The 20,978-nt window shown below is 40.6% G+C and overlaps 1 pseudogene; it reads left to right on the top strand.

The window, feature by feature from the left end:
* Nucleotides 1-2,507: 2,507 nt before the first annotated feature.
* Nucleotides 2,508-19,091, top strand: LOC116273210 (annotated as a pseudogene).
* Nucleotides 19,092-20,978: the final 1,887 nt, after the last annotated feature.

Below are 20,978 nucleotides of genomic sequence, written 5' to 3'. Positions count from 1 at the left end.
ATCTCTTTGCTAGCCTTATTTCTGTGGAATCTGAGAACAGATATTTCGGATCCCTTTGAAGACTACAGGGCCAAAGGAAATATCCTCCGATCACAAAGAGGAAGATGCTTTCTTAGAAACTTCTTTGTGTTCTGTGAAATCATCTCACAGAGTTACAGCTTTCGCCTCAAGAAGTCTTTTCCTAAGACAGTTCTTGTGGAATTTGTAAAGTGATATTTGGAAGTCCATAGAGGGCTCTGGTGAAAAAGGAAATATCCTCAAATGAAATGTGGAAAGAAGGTTTCTGAGAAACTGGTTCGTGTTCTGTTTATTCATCTCACAGAGTTACAGCTTTCCCCTAGAGAATCCGCTCGCTTAGCCTGTTCTTGTGGAGTTCGCAAAGTGATATTTGGAAGCCCATAGAGGACGATGGTGAAAAAGAAAATATCCTCCAAGAGAAACTGCAAAGAAGCTTTCTGAGGAACTGCTTTGTGATGTGTGACTTCCACTCACAGAGTTACATCTGTATTTCGTGGATCTCTTTGCTAGCCTTATTTCTGTGGAATCTGAGAACCGATATTTCGGATCCCTTTGAAGACAATGGGGCCAAAGGAAATATCCTTCGATAACAAAGAAAAAGAAGCTTTCTGAGAAACTTCTTTGTGTTCTGTGAAATCAACTCACAGAGATACAGCATTCCCCTCAAGAGGCCTTTCGCTAATACAGTTGTTGTGGAATTTAAAAAGTGATATTTGGAAGCCCATAGAGGGCTAGGTTGAAAAAGGAAATATCCTCAGATGAAATCTGGAAAGAAGCTTTATGGGAATCAGATTAGGGTTCTGTTAATTCATCTCAGAGAGTTACGTCTGTATTTCGTGGATCTCTTTGCTAGCCTTATTTCTGTGGAATCTGGGAACAGATATTTCGGATCCCTTTGAACTATAAGGCCAAAGGAAATATACTCTGATAACAAAGAGAAAGAAGCTTTCTTAGAAACTTCTTTTTATTCTGTTGAATCATCTCACAGAGTTACAGCTTTCCCTTCAAGAAGCCGCTCGCTAAGCCTCTTCTTGTGGAATCGTAAAGTGATATTAGGAAGCCCATAGAGGGCTATGGTGAAAAAGAAAATATCCTCCGAGAAAAACTGGAAAGAAGCGTAATGAGAAACTTCTTTGTGTTCTGTGAAATAAACTTACAGTGTTATCGCTCTCCCCTCAAGAAGCCTTTCGCTAAGACAGTTCTTGTGGAATTTGCAAAGTGATATTTGTAAGCCCATAGAGGGCTATGGTGAAAAAGGAAATATCCTCAGATGAAATCTGGAAAGAACCTTTCTGAGAAACTGCTTAGTGATCTGTTAATTCATCTCACAGAGTTACATCTGTATTTCGTGGATCTCTTTGCTAGCCTTATTTCTGTCGAATCTGACAACAGATATTTCCGATTGCTTTGAAGACTATAGGGCCAAAGGAAATATCCTTCGATAACAAGGAGAAAGAAGCTTTCTGAGAAACTTCCTTGTGTTCTGTGAAATCATCTCAGAGAATTACAGCTTTCCCCTCAAGAAGCCTTTCGCTAAGACAGTTCTTGTGGAATTTCCAAAGTGATATTTGGAAGCCCTTAGAGGGCTATGGTGAAAAAGGAAATATCCTCAGATGAAATCTGGAAAGAAGCTCTCTGAGAAACTGCTAAGTGTTCAGTTAATTCATCTCAAAGAGTTACAGGTATCCCCTCAAGAAGCCACTCTCTAAGCCTCTTCTTGTGGAATTCGCAAAGTGATATTTGGAAGCCCATAGAGGGCTATGGTGAAAAAGAAAATATCCTCATAGAAAAACTGGAAAGAAGGTCTCTGAGAAACTGCTTTGTGATGTGTGACTTCCACTCTCAAAGTTACGTCTGTGTTTCGTGGATTTCTTTGCTAGCCTTATTTCTGTGGAATCTGAGAACAGCTATTTCGGATCCCTTTGAAGACTATAGGGCCAAAGGAAATATCCTCCGATAACAAAGAGAAAGAAGCTTTCTGAGAAATTTCTTTGTGTTCTGTAAAATCGTCTCACAGAGTTACAGCTTTCACCTCAAGAAGCCTTTCTAACCTGAGTTCTTGTGGAATTGTAGAAATTGATGTTGGAAGCCCATAGAGTGCTATGGTGAAAGGAAATATCCTCGAGATGAAGCTGGAAAACTTTCTGAGAGCTGTGGTGTCTGTTGAATTCATCACGGGGTTACATATGTATTTTCGTGGATCTCTTTGGTAGCCTCATTTCTGTGGAATCTGAGAACAGATGTTTTAGACCTTTGCCTTAGACTATAGGGCCAAAGGGAAATATCCTCCGATAACAAAGAGAAAAGCTTTCTGTGAAACCTCTTTGTATTCTATGAAATCATCTCTACAGAATTACAACTTCCCCTCTGGAAGCCTTCTCCGAACATTTCTTGTGGAATTGGCAGAAGTGATACAGGAACCCCATGGGGCTGTGGTGAAAGGAAATATCTTCAGATGAAATCTGCCAAAAGAAGCATGACCAGGCTGCATGGTGTTCCCGGTGATTTCAAATGTCACGGGTTATGTCATGGCCGTGCAGGTAGGATGTAACAGCGGTAGGTCACCGGGGGCAGGTCGGTACCCAGGATCCGTGCATTCAGCTCCCTCTCCACTTTTTTCACTTTCTATATTCTGTGCCGAAATCATCTGCAAAGTTACGGCTTCGCTTCAGGAAGCCTTTCCTAAGACAGTTCTTTACATGCAGAATGGCAAAGTGATATTTGGAAGCCCATAGGGGCTGTGAGGGTGAGGGAGAGGAGTGATGTTTTGAGATAAGAAATCTGAAAAAGCTTTCTGAAACTTCACCAGTATTCTAGCTAATTCAACTCCCACAGAGATTATCTATATTACTGGATCTCTTTGCTATGCCTTATTTCTGTGGAATCTGAGAACAAAGATAATTTCGGATCCCTTTGAAGAATATAAAAGGCCCAGGAAATATCCTCTATTAACAAAGAAAGCTTTGCTTGAGAAACTTTTAGCAGTGAGTCGTGTAGAGATACAGAAACTTTGCCCTCAGGAAGCCTTTCTCTAAGACGGTTCTTAATGGAGATTATGAAGTGATAGTTAGAAGCCCATAGAAGGCTGTGGTGAAAGGGAGTATCCTCAGATGAAACTGGAAAGAAGCTTTCTGAGAAACTGCTTAGTGTTCTGTTAATTCATCTCACTGAGGTGTTGCATATGTATTTTCGTGGATCTCTTTGCTGGCGTATTTCTATGGAATCTGAGAACAGACTTCCAGATCCCTTTAAAGACTATAGGGCCAAAGGAAATATCCTCGATAACAAATGAAAAGAAGCTTTCTGTGAAACTTCTTTGTCTTCATGAAATCATCTCACAGAGTTACAGCTTTCCCTCAGGGAAGCCTTTCCTCTAAGAACATTTCTTATGGAAATTAGCAAAGTAATGTGGAACCCAAAAGAAAGGCTATAGTAGAAAAGAAATATCTTAAAGATGAAATCTGGAAGAATCTTCCTGACAAACTGCATGAAGTATTCTGTGGAAATTCCACCTCCACAGAGATTACATCTGTAATTCGTAGATCTCTTTATGCTTATTCTATGGAATCTGAAACAAATGGCTGAATCAAAACTCTCGTTGGGAGTGTCATCGTTGACAGGGAGGCTTGAGCTGTTTGTGGTTTCTTGTGAGTCCGTCTCACGGGTTGCGGCTTTCATCTCCGGGGAGGCTTATGGACGGTTTGTGGGTTGTGGGTGATTTGGAAGCCCTAGACGGCTATGGTGAAAAATATCCTCGGATGGAAACCTGGAAGAAGCTTTCTGAGAAACTGCTTGGTTTAGCGTTTATTATCACGGAGTTGCATCTGTATTTTGTACATCTCTTTGCTAGCCTTATTTCTGTGGAATCTGAGAACAGATATTTCGGATCCTTTGAGGCTATGGGGCCAAAAGAAATATCCTCTATAACAAAAAGAAAAAGCTCACAAAGAAACTTCTTTGTATTCCTGTAAATCACATCACAGAGTGCTTTCTCACTTCCAGGAAGCCTTTCCTAAGACAGTTCTTGTGGAAATGGCAAAGTGATATTTAGGCCATAGAGGCTATGGTGAAAAAAGTATCTTCAGATGGGAATCTGGAAGAGGCTTTCTGAGGCTACTTGGTGTTCTGTTGATTCAGCTCACAGGTTACATCCGTATTTGCTGGATCTCTTTGCTAGCCTTATTTCTGTGGAATCTGAGGAACAAATGAACAGGATTGAACGTGAAGTGGCGTTGAGGGGGCGGGAGGTGGACAAATTGCTTTCACCCGCAGAAGCCTTTCTCTAAGGCAATTCTTGTGGAGTGCCAAAGTGATATTTGGAAGCCCATAGAAGGCTATAGTGAAAAATATCCTCAGATGAAACCTGGAAAAAAGCTTTCTGAGAGCTGCTTAGTGTTCTGTTGAATTCGTCTCACGGGAGTCCCTATATATATTCAGCAAATCTTTGCTAGCCTTATTTCTGTGAATCTGAGAACAGATAGCTGGATCCTTTGAAGACTATCACGGCCAAAGAAATATCCTCCGATAACAAAAGAAAAACTTTCTATATGAAACTTCTCTGTGTTCTGTGAAATCATCTCACGAGTTACAGCTTTCCCTCAGGAAGCCTTTCTCTAAGACCCAATTCTTGTGGAATTGGCAAGTGATATTTGGGGGCCAACAGGGCTATGGTGAAAAATATCCTCCGATGAAATCTGGAAAGAAGCTTTCTGAGGAAACTGTAGTAGTGCTGTTAATTCATCTCACAGAGTTACATCTGTATTTCGTGGATCTCTTTACTAGCCTTATTTCTGTGGAATCTGAGAACAGATATTTCGGATCCCTTTAAAGACTATAGGGGCAAAGGAAATATTATCCGATCACAAAGAGACAGAAGCTTTCTGAGAAACTTCTTTGTGCTCTGTGAAATCATCTCACAGAGATACAGCTTTAACCTCAAGAAGCCTTTCGCTAAGACAGTTCTTGTGGAATTGGCAAAGTGATATTTGGAAGCCAATAGAGGGCTATGGAGAAAAAGGAAATATCCTCAGATGAAATCTGGAAAGAAGCTTTCAGAGAAACTGCTTAGTGTTCTGTGAATTCGTCTCACAGAGTTACAGCTTTCCCCTCAAGAAGTCGCTCGCTAAGCCTGCTCTTGTGGAATTTGCAAAGTGATATTAGGAAGCCCACAGAGGGCTACGGTGAAAGGAAAATATCCTCCAGAAAAAGTGGGAAGAAGCTTTCTGAGAAACTGCTTTGTGATGTGTGACTTCCACTCAATGAGTTACATCTGTATTTCGTGGACCTCTTTGCTATCTATTATTTCTGTGGAGTCTGAGAACAGATGTTTCTGGATCCAGCCTGAAGATTATAGGGCCAAAGGAAATATCCTCAAATAACAAAGAGAAAAGCTTTTCTGAGGAACTTCTCTGTGTTCCGATGAGAATGTCTCGAGAGAGTTACGAGAAGCACCTCAAAGAGCCTTTACGGCTAAGACAGTTCTTGTGGAATTTGCAAAGGATATCTGGAAGCCCAAAAGAGGGCCTATGTAGAGAAAATTTTTCCTCCGGATGAAATCCTGGAAAGAAGGTTCTGAGAAACAGCTTGGTGATTCTGTGAATTCATCTCACAGATTACAGCTTTCCCCCTCGAAGTAGCCTTCGCTAAGACTGTTCTTGTGGAATTAAAGAAGTGATATTTGGGAAGCCCACCGAGGGGCTATGTTGAAAAAGAAAATATCCTCCGAGAAAAACTGGAAAGAAGCTTTCTACGAGAAACTGCTTTGTGATGTGTGACTTCACTCACAGTGTTACATCTGTATTTCGTTTATCACTTTTTTCTGTACTTGTTTTCTGTTTAATCTGAAAACAGATGTTGGGATCCCTTTAAAGACTATAGGGCCAAAGGGAAATGTCCTCGGGGATAACTTAAAGAAGGAAGGTTTCTGAGGAACTTCTTTGTGTTCTGTGAAGTCATCTCACAGAATTACAGCCATTCCCCTCAAGAAGCCTTCGGCTGGCACAGTTCTTGTGGGTCGCCAAAGTGATATTTGGAGGCCATAGAGGGCCTACGGTGAAAAAGGAAATATCCTCAGATGAAATCTGGAAAGAGCTCTGAGAAACTGCTTAGTGTTCTGTGAATTCATCTCACAGAGTTACAGCTTTCCTCAAGCCTTCGCTAAGCCACAATTCTTGTGGAATTAATAAAGAGATATTTGGAAGCGCTGAGGCTCTGGGGAAAAAGAAAATATCTCCGAGAACAACTGGAAGAAAGAAGCTTTCACAGAGAAACTGCTTTGTGATGTGTGACTTCAGTCAAAGTTACATCTGTATTTTCGTGGATCTCTTTGCAAGCCTTATTTCTGTTTTATCTGCAAGGGCAGGAATATTTTGGAACCTTTGAAGACTATAGGGCCAAAGGAAATATCTACTCCGATAACAAAGCGAAAGGTTTCTGAGAAACTGCTTTGTGTGTTCTAGAGAAATCATCTCACAGTGTTTACAGCTTTCCCTCAAGAAGCCTTTCAATAAGACGGTTTGTGGAATTTGCAAAGTGATATTTGGAGGCACAAATTGAGGGAGCTATGAGTGAAGTATCCTCAGATGAAATCTGGAGAAAAAAGAAACTTTCTGAGAAACTGCTTAGTGTTCATTACGAATTCATCTCACAGAGTTACAGCTTTCACGTCAAACCCGGCACAAGCTAAGGCAGTTCTTGTGGAATTAAAAGTGATATTTGGAAGCTCATAGAGGGCTACGGTGAAAGAAAATATCCTCTCGAGAAAAGTGGAAAGAAGATTTCAGAGAAACTGCTGTGATGGTGACTTCCAGTCACGGGTATCATTTGGTGGATGCTTGCCTTATTTCTGTGGAATCTGAGAACAGATATTTGGGATCCTTTGAAGAATATAAGGGCAAAGGAAATATCCTGCTATGCAATGAAAAGAAGTTTTTCTGAGAACCTTCTTTGTGTTATATGAAATCATCTCCCCCAGACTTATAACTCCCCTCAAGAAGCCTTCGGTAGGAACGTTCCTTGGAATTTGCCAAGTGATATTTGGAAGCCCACTTAGGGCTAAGCGTGAAAAAGGAAATATCCTCAGATGAAATCTGGAAAAGCTTTCAGCTTATTCTGTAATTCATCTGACTGGAGTTACCTTTCCCCTCAAACAACCCACATTCGCTAAAGCCTGTTCTTGTGGAATTAGCAAAGTGATATTTGGAAACATTGAGGGCTATGGTGAAAAGATATATCCTCGAGAGAGAAAAACTGGAAAGAAACTTTGAGAAACTTCTTTGTGATGTGTGACTTCCCTCACAGAGTTACATCTGTATTTCGTGGATCTCTTTGCTAGCGCCTTATTTCTGTGGAATCTGAGAACAGACATTTAGGATCCCTTTGAAGACTACAGGGCGAAGGAAATATCTCCAACAACAAAGAAAAGCGTTCTGAAACTTCTTTGTGTTCTGTGAAATCATCTCACAGGGATTACAGCTTGCCCTCAAAGCCTTCAGCTAAGGCAGTTCTTGTGGAATTTGCAAAGTGATATTTGGGAAATTACATGAGGGCTAAAAAGGTGAAAAAATATCTATGCTGAAATCTGCAAAGAATATTTCAAATTCACCCAGTGTTCTGTGAATTCATCTATAGAGTTACAGCTTTCCTTCTAAAGGAGCGGCTCACTTACCCTGTTCATATGCGATTGCTTAAGTGTTTGAAGCCCATAGATGGCTATGGTGAAAAAGAAAATATCCTCGAGAAAAACTGGAAGGAAGCTTTCTGAGAAACTGCTTTGTGCGGTGAGCTACTCACACAGAGTTACATCTCTGGCCTGTGGATGTCTTTCCTAGCCTTATGTCTGTGTGGAATCTGAGAACCGGTATTTGGGATCCTTTGGGAACTATAGAGACCAAAATATCCTCGATAACAAAGAGAGAAAGAAACTTCTTTGTGTTCTCTAAGAATCCTTCACAGAGTTACGGCACCACGCTAAAGAGCACTTGCTTCAGGGTAGTTCTTGTGGAATTTGCAAGTGATATTCAGCGCCCATAGGGGCTATGGTGAAAAAATAGAAATATCCTCAGATGAAGTCTGGAAAAGAGCTTTCTGAGAGCTGCTTGGTGTTCTGTAAATTCATCTCACAGAGTTACATCTTTCACCTCAAGAGCATTTCGCTTCAGGCTGTTCTTGGTAGGTCGCCAAGTGATATTTGGAAGCCCATGAGGGCTCTGATTGAAAAATATCCTCCGAGAAAAGCGGAAAAAGAACAACTCTGAGAAACTTCTGCTTTGTGATGTGACTTCCTCCCACAGGATTACATCTGGCAAATCGTCTCAGATGAAATCTGGAAAGAAGCTTCAGGAGAAACTGCTTAGTGTTCTGTGAATCTGCCCACAGAGTTACAGCCTTTCCCTCAAGAAGTCACAAGCCTGCTCCTCGTGGAATTTGCAAAGCAGGCTGAAGCCCACAGAGGGCTACGGGTGAAAAGGAAAGGGAATATCCTCCGAGAAAAGTGGGAAGAAGTTTGAGAAACTGCTTTGTGATGTGACTCCACTCAATGAGTTACATCTGTATTTCTGTGGATCCTTTGCTATCCTATTTCTGTGGAGTTCAGAACAGATATTTCGATCCCTTTGAAGATTATGAAGGAAATATCCCTCAATAACAAAGAGAAGAAAGCTTGAGGAACTTCTCTGTGGTTCCGTGGAATCATCTCAGAGAGCAGCTTCCCTCAAGAAGCCTTTCGCTAAGACAGTTCTTGTGGGAATTTGCAAAGGATATCTGGAAGCCCAAAGAGGGCTATGTAGAGAAAGGGATTTCAGATGAAATTGGAAAGAAGGTTTGAAAGCATTTGGTGTTCTGTGAATTCATCTCACAGGATTACAGCTTCCCTCAAGTAGCCATGAAGACTGTTCTTGTGGAATTCAGTGATATTTGAAGCCCACCAAGGGCTATGTTGAAAAGAAAAGTCCTCCTCGAAAACTGGAAAGAAGCTTGAGAAACTGCTTTCTGTGATGTGTGACTTCCACTCACAGTGTTAAGTACTCCTATTTCTGTTTATCACTTTTTTCTAGCCTTATTTCTGTTTAATCTGAAACAGATATTTGATCCCTTTGAAGGGTTCTGTAGGCCAAAGGAAATATCCTCGATAACAAAGAGAAGGAAGGTTTCTTGAGGAACTTCGTGTTCTGTGAAATCATCTCAGAATTACAGCATTCCCTGAAGCCTTTCGCTAACACAGTTCTTGTGGAATTCGCAGTGATATTTGGAAGCCTATATGAGTGGCCACGGTGAAAAGGAAATATCCTCAGATGAAATCTGGAAAGAAGCTTCTGAGAAACTGCTTATGTTCTGTGAATTCATCTCACAGAGTTACAGCTTTCTCAAGAAGCCGCCGCTAAGCCTGTTCTTGTGGAATTCTAAAGAGATATTTCCAGCTTCCACTGAGGGCTCTTGGGGAAAAGAAAAATATCCTCGAGAACAACTGGAAAGAAGCTTCTGAGAAACTGCTTTGTGATGTGACTTCCAGTCAAGAGTTACATCTGTATTTCGTGGATCTCTTTGCAAGCCTTATTTCTGTTTTATCTTGAGAACAGATTTGAACCCTTTAAGACTATAGGCTAAAGGAAATATCCGATATCAGAAAAAGAAGGTTTGTAGCTCTTTGTGTTCTGGGAAATCATCCACAGTGTTACAGCTTTCCCCTAAGAAGCCTTCAATAAGATAGTTCTATAGGAATTTGCAAAGTGATATCTTGTGCCTCGTGAGGAGGGCCATGGTGAAAGGAAGCATCCTCAGATGAAATCTGGAAAGAAGCTTGAGAAACTGCTTATGTCCAACCATCCCCACAGAGCCACAAAGCCCACCAGCCAAAACCCGGTGAACTCTGCGCATGATATTTGGAAGCCCATGAGGCTACGAGAACATCTCGAGAAAAAGGAAAGAAGATTTCAGAGAAACTGCTTTGTGATGGTGACGCAGTCACAGAGGTACATCTGTATTTCGTGGATCTCTTTTGCTAGCTCTTATTTGTGGAATCTGAGAAACAGATATTTCTCGATCCCTGAAGAACAAGCAAGGAAATATCCTGGCTATCACAACAGAAAGAAGCTCTCTGAGAACCTTCTTGTGTTCCTAGAAATCATCTCACAGACTTATAGCTTTCTCAAGAAGCCTTCGTAAGACAGTCTTGTGGAATTTGCAAGTGATATTTGGAAGCCCATAGAGTGGCTAATGAAAAAGGAAATATCCTCACAGATGAAATCTTGGAAAGAAGCTCTGAAACTGCTTAGTGTTCTGTAATTCATCTCGACTGTTTCAGGAAGCTTCAAACAGCCTATCGCTAAGCCTGTTCTTGTGGAATTCGCAAAGTGATATTTGGAAAACCCATTGAGGGCTATGGTGAAAAGATATATCCTCTGAGAAAACCGGAGCCAGAACTTCCGAGAAACCTTCTGTGACGTGTGACTCCACCTCACAGAGTTACATCTGGCCAGGATCTCACAGCCCTATTTCCTGTGAATCCGGAGAACAGACATTTCGGATCCTCAAGACTACAGGGCCAAGGAAACATCCTCCAACAACAAAAAGAGAAAGAAGCGTTTGAGAAACTTCTTGTGTTCTGTGAAATCATCTCACAGGAGTTGTAGCTTGCCCTCACAGCCTTTCAAGCAAGACAGTCTCCTTGTGAATTTGGTAGGGGTGATATTTGAAGCCTATAGAGTGGTTATAGAAAGTGCTGAAATCTGGGTAAAAGAATATTTCAGAGAAACTATTTAGTGTTCTGTAATCTATCTCTGTGAGTTACAGCTTTCCCTTCAAGGAGCCTACTTACCTCTGTCTATGGGAATTCGCAGTGATAATTTAGCCTATAGATGGCTATGGTGAAAAAGAAAATATCCTCAAAGAACTGAAGGGAAGCTTGAGGAAACTGCTTTTGTAACGTGACTTCCACCTCACAGAGCCAGTACCCTTACTGTGGATGTCTCTTTCCTAGCCTTATGTCTGTGGAATCTGAGAACCGCATGATCCCTTTGAAGACTATAGGCCAGCGAAATATCCTCCGATAATGAGAGAGAAAGAAGCTTCTGAGAACTTCTTTGTGGTTCTCTAAAATCACTTTCACAGAGTTACAGCTTTCCCTCTCGCCAGCTTTTGCTAAGACAGTAATTTCCATAGAGGGCTATGAAAAATGAAATATCCTCAGATGAAATCTGGAAAGAAGCTTGAGAAAACGTTTAGTGTTCTGTGAATCTGGATCTCACAGAGGTTACATCTTTTCACCAAGAAGCTGCCTCGCTAAGGCTGTTCTTGTGGAATTCGCCAAGTGATATTTGAAGCCCAGAGGGCCACGAAAAAGAAAATATCCTCCCAGAAAACGTGGAAAGAACCTTCTGAGAAACTGCTTTGTGATGTGTGACTTCCACTGTGAGTTACACTTCTATTTCGTGTGATCTTTGCTAGCCTTATTTTTGTGGAATTGATCAGATATTTCGATCCCATCAGGGCCAGCGAAATATCCATACAAAGAGAAAGAAGCTTGTGAACTTCTTTTGTGTTCTGTGATATCATCTCACGAGTTACAGCTTTCCCCAAGAAGCCTTTTCACAAGAGAGTTTCGTGGAATTAGCAGTGATATTTCGAAGCCAATATTGAGGCTATGGGGAGAAAGTAAATATCCTCGATACAACCGCTTGAGAAACTGTGTGACTTCCACTCACCGAAGTTACTGTATTTCTGTGGATCTCTTTTAAGGCCTTTGTTTCTGTGGAATCTGAATATATTTCGGATCCCTTTGAAGACTATATGGCTGAAATACCTCCGACATAAGAGAAGGAGCTTGAGGAACATCTTTATGTTCCATGATAAAAATTCACAGAGTTCTATCTTTTACTCCTCAAGAAGTCTTTAAGATGGTTCTTGTGGAATTTCAAAGAGAGGGCTATGGTGAAAAGGAAATATCTCGATGAAATCTGGAAAGCAAGGCTCTGACGAAACCGCTTAGCGTTCCGTCAATTATATTATAGAGTTAGAACTTTCCAACAAAAGCTTTCTAAATCTTGTGTTTTGGAGAAATCCAAAGAGTGATATTTGGAAGCCCACAGAGGGCTGCGGGGAAAACAAAATATCCCTCAGAGAAAAACTGAAAGAAGATTTCCCCGAGAAACTAAGCCAGGATGTGACTTCCACTCACAGAGTTACAACTGTATTTCTCATGGTCTTTGCTAGCCTTATTTCTGTGGAATCTGAGAACAGATATTTCGGATCCCTTTGAAGACTATAGGGCCAAAGGAAATACCCTTCGATAACAAACAGAAAGAAGCTTTCTCAGAAACTTCTTTGTGTTCTGTGAAATCAGCTCATAGATTTACAGCTTTCCCCTCCAGAAGCCTTTCGCTAAGACATTTCTTGTGGAATTTGCAAAGTGATATTTGGAAGCCCATAGAGTGCTATGGTGAAAAAAGAAATATCCTCACATGAAATCTGGAAAGAAGCTTTCTGAGAAACTGCTTAGTGTTCTGTGAATTCATCTCACGGAGCTAGAATTTTCCCCTCAAAACCCACTCGCTAGGCCTGTTCTTGTGGAATTCACAAAGTGGTATTTGGAAGCCCATAGAGGGCTATGGTGAAAAAGAAAATATCGTCGGAGAAAAACTGGAAAGAAGCTTTCTGAGAAACTTCTTTCTGATATGTGACTTCCACTCACAGAGTTACATCTGTATGTCGTGGATCTCTTTGCTAGACTTATTTCTGTGGAATCTGAGAACAGACATATCGGATCCCTTTGAAGACTAGAGGGCCAAAGTAAATATCCTCCGATCACAAAGAGCAAGAAGCTTTCTGAGAAACTTCTTTGTATTCTGTGAAATCATCTCACAGAGTTACAGATTTCCCCTCAAGAAGCCTTTCGCTAAGAGAGTTCTTGTGGAATTTGCAAAGTGCTATTTGGAAGCCCATAGAGGGCTATGGGGAAAAAGAAAATATCCTCCGAGAAAAACTGGAAAGAAGCTTTCTGAGAAACTGTTCTGTGATGTGTGACTTCCACTCACCGAGTTACATCTGTATTTCATTTATCTCTTTCCTTGCCTTGTTTCTGTGGAATCTGAGAACAGATATTTCGGATCCCTTTGAAGACTATAGGGCCAAAGGAAATATCCTCTGATTACAAAGAGAAAGAAGCTTTCTGAGGAACGTCTTTATGTTCTGTGAAAAAATCTGACAGAGTTACAGCTATCCCTTAAAGAAACCTTTCGCTAAGACAGTTCTTGTGGAATTTACAAAGTGATATATGGAAGCCCATAGAGGGCTATGGTGAAAAGGAAATATCCTCGATGAAATCTGAAAGAAACTTTCCTCGAGGAACTGCTTAGTGTTCTGTGAATTCATCTCAGAGAGTTACAGCTTTCCCCTCAAGAATCCGCCTCCTTAGCCTGTCTTTGTGGAATTCCCAAAGTGATATTATACATGGGCCCATAGAGGGCCAAGTGGTGAAAAGAAAATATCCTCGAAAAACTAAGCAAAGCTCTGAGACAAACTTCTTTTGTGTTCTGTGAAATCATCACACAGAGAGTTGTAGATTTCACCTTCAAGAGGCCGCCATTAAGCCTGTTCTTGTAGAATCTGCAACTGGTATTTGGGAAGCCCATAGAGGTCTATGAAAAGAAACATCCTCCGAGAAAAACTGGAAAGAAGATTTCTGAGAACCGTTTCGGGTGATGTGACTCCACTCACAGAGTTACTGCATTTCGTGATCTCTTTGCTAGCCTTATTTCTGTGGAGTCTGAGAACAGATATTTCGATCCTTTGCAGGCTATAATGCCAAAGGAAGATTCCTTCAATAGTGAAGCGAGAAACTTCTTTGTGTTCTGTGAATATCTCACAGAGTTAAGCGCTTTCCCTCAGGAGGCCTTTCGCCAAGATAGTTCTTGTGGAATTTGCAAAGTGATATTTGCGCCCATAGAGTGGCCACGTGAAAGCAAGCACTATCCTCAGATGAAATCTGGAAAGAAGCTCGAAACTGCTAGCGTTCTGTGAATTCATCTCACAGAGTTACAGCTTTCCACTCAAGAAGCCGCCACCAGCCTGCTGCTCTGTGGGAATTCCAGCAAAGTGATATAAGAATCCCATAGAGGGCTATGTTAAAAAACAACCGAAAAACTGGAAGAAGCTGGAGAAACTGCTTTGTGATGTGTGCCTTCCACTAACAGAGTTATATCTGTATGTCGTGGATCTCATAGCCTTTATTTCTGTGGGAATCTGAGAACAGATATTCTCGATCACTTTGAAGAATAACATAGGCCAAAGGAAATATCCTAATAACAAAGATAAAGAAGCTTTATGAGAAACTTTGTGTTCTGTGAAATCATCTCACAGAGTTACAGCTTTCTCCCTGCTAGCCTTCGCTAACATAGTTCTGTGTAATTTCAAAAAGTGATAGTTGGAACCCATAGAGGATATTGTGAAAAAAAAAATCTTAGATGAAATCTAGAAAGAAGCTTTCTGAGAAACTTATTTATGCTCTTGTTAATTCATCTCACAGTTACATCTGTATTTCGTGGATCTCTTTGCTAGCCTTATTTCTGTTGAATCTGAGAACAGATATTTCGATCCCATTGAAGACTATAGTATGAAAGGAAATATCCCTCCGATAACAAAGAGAAATATATTCTGAGAAAATACAAAGTTCTGTGAATTCATCTCACAGAGTTACACCTTTTCCCCTCAAGAAATAGGTCGTGCTAAGCCTGTTCTGTGGACTTTGCAAAGTGATATATGAAGCCCTTAGAGGGCTATGGTGAAAAAGAAAATATCCCTCTTGATAAAACTGGAAAGAAGTTTCTCTGAAAATCTGCTTTGTGATGCTAGACTTCCACTCCAGTAGTTACATCTATATTTCTGTGGGATCACTTTATATACGATTTGTGAAACTGAGAATGATATTTCGGATCCTTTTAAGACTATAGGCCAAAGGAAATACCCTCCTAATACAAAGAGAAGGAAGCTTTCTGAGGAACATCTTTATGTTCCATGATAAATCTCACAGAGTTCATTCGCCCAAGAAGCCTTTCAAGATAGTCTGTGGAATTTTCAAAGAGATAGTCAGAAGGTTATGGGTGAAGTGCTGAAATATCTTTGATGAAATCTGGAAAGAAGGTTTCGGAGAACCGCTTAGTGTTCTGTCAATTCATTATAGAGCTAGAACTTTCCCATCAAAAGCCGCTAAATCTGTGCTTGTGGAATTCAAAGAGTGATATTTGAAGCCCACAGAGGGCTATGGGAAAACAAAATATCCTCAGAGAAAAACTGGAAAGAAGATTTGGAGAAACTGCTTTGCATGTGCACTTCCACTCACACAGAGTTACAACTGTATTTCATGGATCTTTATAGTTTTATTTCTGGAATCTGAGAACAGATATTTCGAACCTTTGAAGACTATATAGGCCAAAGGAAATACCCTTCTCGATAACAAACAGAAAGAAGCTTCAGAAACTTCTTTGTGTTCTGTGAACAGCTCATAGATTTACATTTCCTCCAGAAGCCTTTCGCTAAGACATTTCTTTGTGAATTTGGTAAAGTGCTATTTGAAGCCCATAGAGTGCTATGGTGAAAAAAGAAATATCCTCACATGAAACTGGAAAGAAGCTTCAGAACTACTGCTTAGGTTCAGGATTCATCTCATTTATTTTGAATTTTCCCTCAAAACCCACTTCATAGGCTCTGTTCTCGTGGAATTCACAAAGTGGTATTTCTGTGAAGCCCATAGAGGCTAAGTGGCAGCTATACATCGTCGAGAGAAAACTTGTTAAGGCTTTCTGAGAAACTTCTTTTCTGATATGTGACTTCCACTCACAGAGTTACATCTGTATGTCGTGGATCTCTTTGCTAGACTTATTTCTGTAACTCCTGAACAGAGACTGGATCCCTTTAAAGGTTCTAGAGGGCCAAAGTAAATATCCTCCCGATCACAAAGAGGCAAGAAGCTTTCTGAGAAACCCCTTTTGTATTCTGTAAAACCATCCAGAGTTACAGATTTCCCTGGCAAAGCCCTTTCGCTAAGAGAGTTCTTGTGAATTTGCAAAGTTATTTGGAAGCCCATAGAGGGCTGTCATGGGGAAAGAAAATGACCTCCTCGAGAAAAAACTGGAAAGAAGCTTCTGAGAAACTGTTCTGTGATGTGTGACTCCACTCACCGAGTTACATCTGCATTTCATTTATCTCTTTCCTTGCCTTTGTTTCTGTGGAATCTGAGAACAGATATTTCGATCCCTGAAGACTATAGCCAAAGAAATATCCTCTGATTAAAGAGAAAGAAGCTTGAGGAACGCTTTATGTTCTGTGAAAAATCTGACAGAGTTACAGCTATCCTTAAAGAAACCTTTCGCTTAAGATAGTTCCCGTGGAATTCTACAAAGTGATATATGGAAGCCCATAGAGGGCTATGGTGAAAAAGGAAATATCCTCTGATGAAATCTGAAGAAACTCTTCCGAGGAACTGCTTAGTGTTCTGTGAATTCATTCAGAGAGTTACAGCTTCCCCTCAAGAATCCACCCTTAGGCCTGTTCTTGTGGAATTCCCAGAAGTGATATATGGAAGCCCATAGAGGGTTGTGGTGAAAAGAAAATATCCTCGAAACTGGAAAGAAGCTTGAGAAACTTTGTGTTCTGTGAAATCATCACACAGAGTGCTACAGATTTCACCTCAAGAGGCCGCCGCTAAGCCTGTCTTGCAGAATTCGCAACTGGTATTTCTGGAAGCCCATAGAGGTCTGTGGTGAAAAAGAAAATATCCTCCGAGAAAACTGGAAGAAGATTTCTGAGAAACTGCTTCAGATGTGACTTCCACTCACAGAGTTACTTGTATTTCGTGGATCTCTTTGCTAGCCTTTATTTCTGTGGGAGTCTGAGAACAGATATTTCGGACCTTTTGCAGGCCAGTACCGCCAAAGGAAATATCCCTCCACAATAAAGAGAAAGAAGCTTTCTGAGAAACTTTGTGTTCTAGAAATCATCTCACAGAGTTACAGCTTTCCCCTCAGGAGGCCTTTCGCCAAGACAGTTCTTGTGAATTTGCAAAGTGATATTTGAAGCCCATGAGGGCTGTGAAAGAATTATCCTCAGATCTGAAAGAAGCTCGAGAAACTGCTTAGTGTTCTGTGAATTCATCTCACAGAGTTACAGCTTCCACTCAAGAAGCTACCAGCCTGTTCTGTAGGAATTCCAAAGTGATATAAGAATCCCATAGAGGGCTATGTTAAAAAAAAAATATCCGAGAAAACTGAAAGAAGCTTTCTGAGAAACTGCTTTGTGATGTGTTCCACCAACAGAGTTATATCTGTATGTCGTGGGATCTCTTTAAGGCCTTTATTTCTGTGGAATCTGAGAACAGATATTTCTCTCGGATCACTTGAAGAACAGTAGGGGCTAAAGGAAATATCTCTTTCTAATAACAAAGATAAAGAAGCTTTATGAGAAACTTTGTGTTCTGGTGAAATCATCTCACAGAGTTACAGCTTTCTCCTCAAGAAGTTTTCGCTTAAGACAGTTCTTTGTGTAATTTCAAAAGTGATAGTTGGAACCCATAGAGGGCTATTGTGAAAAAAAATCTTAGGATGAAATCTAGAAAGAAGCTTTCTGAGAAACTGCTTTAGTGTTCTGTTAATTCATCTCACAGAGTTACATCTGTATTTTCGTGGATCTCGTATATAGCCTTATTTCTGTTGGACCTATAAACAGATATTTCATCCCATCAATAAAGGTTCTAAAGGAAAGAAATATCCTCCGAGCAACAAAGAGAAAGAGATTTCTGAGAAAAATGCTTAGTGTTCTGTGAATTCATCTCAGAGTTACACCTTCCTCAAGAAGCCGGGCTTCAAGCCTGTTCTTGTGATTTCAGTGATATATGGAGTCCTTAGTATTGGCGTGGTGAAAAGGAAAATATCTCTGATAAAACTGGAAAGAAGCTTTCTGAAAATCTGTTTTGTGATGCTAGACTTCCACTCACAGTGTTACATCTATATTTCAGATCACTTTCATAGCCTTATTTCTGTGGAAACTGAGAATAGATATTTCGATCCCTTTGAAGACTATAGCCAAAGGAAATATCCATCACAAAGAGAAAAATAGCTTCTGAGAAACTACTTTGTGTTCTGTGAAATCCATCTCACAGAGTTACACATTTCCCTCAAGAAGCCTTCGCCAGACAGTTCTTGTGGAATTTCAAAAGTGATATTTGGAAGCCCATAGAGGACTATGGTGAAAAAGGAAATATCCTCAGATGAAATCTGGAAAGAAGCTTTCCCGAGAAACTGCTTAGTGTTCTGTGAATTCATCTCACAGGTTACACAGTTCTTGTGGAATTTCAAAAGTGATATTTGGAAGCCCATAGAGGACTATGGTGAAAAAGGAAATATCCTCAGATGAAATCTGGAAAGAAGCTTTCCGAGAAACTGCTTAGTGTTCTGTGAATTCATCTCACAGGGTTACAGCTTTCACCTCAAGAAGCCGCTCACTAAGCCAGTTCTTGTGGAATTCGCAAAGTGATATTTGGAAGCCCATAGAGGGCTACGGTGAAAAAGAAAATATCCTCCGCGAAAACTGGAAAGAAGCTTTCTGACAAACTGCTTTGTGATGTGTGACTTCCACTCACAGAGTTACATCTGTATTTCGTGGATGTGTTTGCTAGCCTTATTTCTGTGGAATCTGAGAACAGATATTTCGGATCACTTTGAAGACTATAGGGCCAAAGGAAATATCCTCTGATCACAAAGAGAAGGCAGTTTTCTGAAAAACTTCTTTGTGTTCTGTGATATCATCTCACAGAGTTACAGCTGTTCCCTCAAGATGCCTTTCGCTAAGAGAGTTCTTGTGGAATTTGCAAAGTCATATTTGGAAGCCCGTACAGGGATATGGTGAAAAAGGAAATATCCTCAGATGAAATCTGGAAAGAAGCTTTCTGAGAAACTGCTTAGTGTTCTATGTATTCATCTCAGAGAGTTACAGCTTTCCCCTCAAGAGGCCGCTCGCTAAGCCTGTTCCTGTGGAATTCGCAAAGTGATATTTGGAAGCCCATAGAGGGCTATGGTGAAAAAGAAAATATCCTCCGAGAAAAAGTGGAAAGAAGCTTTCTGAGAAACTGCTTTGTGATGTGTGACTTCTATTCACTGAATTACATCTGTATTTCGTGGAATTCTTTGGTAGCCTTATTTCTGTGGAATCTGAGAACGGATATTTCACATCCCTTTGAAGACTATAGGGTCAAATGAAATATCCTCTGATAACAAAGAGAAAGAAGCTCTCTGAGAAACTTCTATGTGTTCTGTGAAATCATCTCACAGAGTTACAGCTTTCCCCTTAAGAAGCCTTTCGCTAAGACAGTTCTTGTGGAATTTGCAAAGTGATATTTGGAAGCCGATAGAGGGCCATGGTGAAATACGAAATATCCTCAGATAAAATCTGGAAAGAAGCATTCCGAGAAACCGCTTAGTGTTCTGTTAATTCATCTGACAGTCTTACAGGTTTCCCCTCAAGAAGCCGATCGCTAAGCCTGTTCTTGTGGAATTCGCAAAGTGATATTGAAAGAAAGTCTGGGGGCCCTGCGATTGGAAAGAAAAATATGCTCGAAAAAAGATGTAAAAAGCTTTCCTGCAGCACTTTGTGATGGACACCACTCTGATTTCATCTGTTCGTGAATCTCTCCTTGCTTATTTCTGTGGAATCTGAAAAGATATTTCGGATCCTTTAGAGAACTATAGGGCCACATTAAATATCCTCCGATAACACAGAGAAAAACTTTCTGAGAAACTTCTTTGTGTGAAATCATCTCACAGAGTTGGCTTTCCTCTCTCAAAGCCTTTAGCTAAGAGAGTTCTTGTGGATTTTGCAAAGAGATGTTGGAAGCCCATAGAGGGGCTATGGTGAAAAAGGAAATATCCTCAGATGAAATCTGGAAAGAGGCTTTCGGAGAAACTGCTTAGTGTTCTGTGAATTCATCTCACACAGTTACAGCTTTCCCCTCAAGAAGCCGCTCGCTAAGCCTGTTCTTTTGGAATTCGGAAAGTGATATTTGGAAGCCCATAGAGGGCTATGGTGAAAAAGAAAATATCCTCCGAGAAAAACTGGAAAGAAGCTTTCTGAGAAACTGCTTTGGGATGTGTGACTTCCATCCATAGAATTACATCTGAATTTCGTGGATGTCTTTGCTAGCCTTATTGCTGTGGAATCTGAGAACAGATATTTCGGATCCCTTTTAAGACTATAGGGTCAAAGGAAATATCCTCGGATAACACAGAGAAAGAAACTTTCTGAGAAACTTCTTTGTGTTCGGTGAAATCACTCAACAGAGTTACAGCTTTCCCCTCAAGAAGCGTTTCGCTAAGACAGTTATTGTGGAATTTGAAAAGGGATATTTGGAAGCCCTTAGAGGGCTACGGTGAAAAAGGAATTATCCACAGCTGAAATCTGGAAAGAAGCTTTGGGAGAACCTGCTTAGTGTTCTGTGAATTCATCTCACAGATTTACAGCTTTCTCCTCAAGAAGCCGCTCGCTAAGACTGTTCTTGTGGAATTTGCAAGGTGATATTTGGAAGCCCGTAGAGGGCTGTGGTGAAAAAGGAAATATCCTCAGATGAAATCTGGAAAGAAGCATTCCGAGAAACTGCTTAGTGTTCTGTTAATCCGTCTGACAGTGTTACAGCTTTCACCTAAAGAAGCCGCTCGCTAAGCCTGTTCTTGTGGAATTTACAAAGTGATATTTGGAAGAACATAGAGGGCTATGGTGAATAAGAAAATATCTTCCGAGAAAAAGTGGAATGAAGCTTTCTGAGAAACTGCTTTGTGAAGTGTTACTTCCACTCACACAGTTATATCTGTATTTCGTGGATCTCTTTGCTAGCCTTCCTTCTGTGGAATCTGAGAACAGATATTTCGTATCCCCTTGAAGACTATAGGGCCAAAGGAAATATCCTCCGATCAAAAAGAGAAAGA

Source organism: Papio anubis, unplaced genomic scaffold (genome assembly GCF_008728515.1).
Source record: "Papio anubis isolate 15944 unplaced genomic scaffold, Panubis1.0 scaffold474, whole genome shotgun sequence".
NCBI classification, from domain to species: domain Eukaryota; kingdom Metazoa; phylum Chordata; class Mammalia; order Primates; family Cercopithecidae; genus Papio; species Papio anubis.
This window is presented reverse-complemented; position numbering and strand designations above follow the sequence as displayed.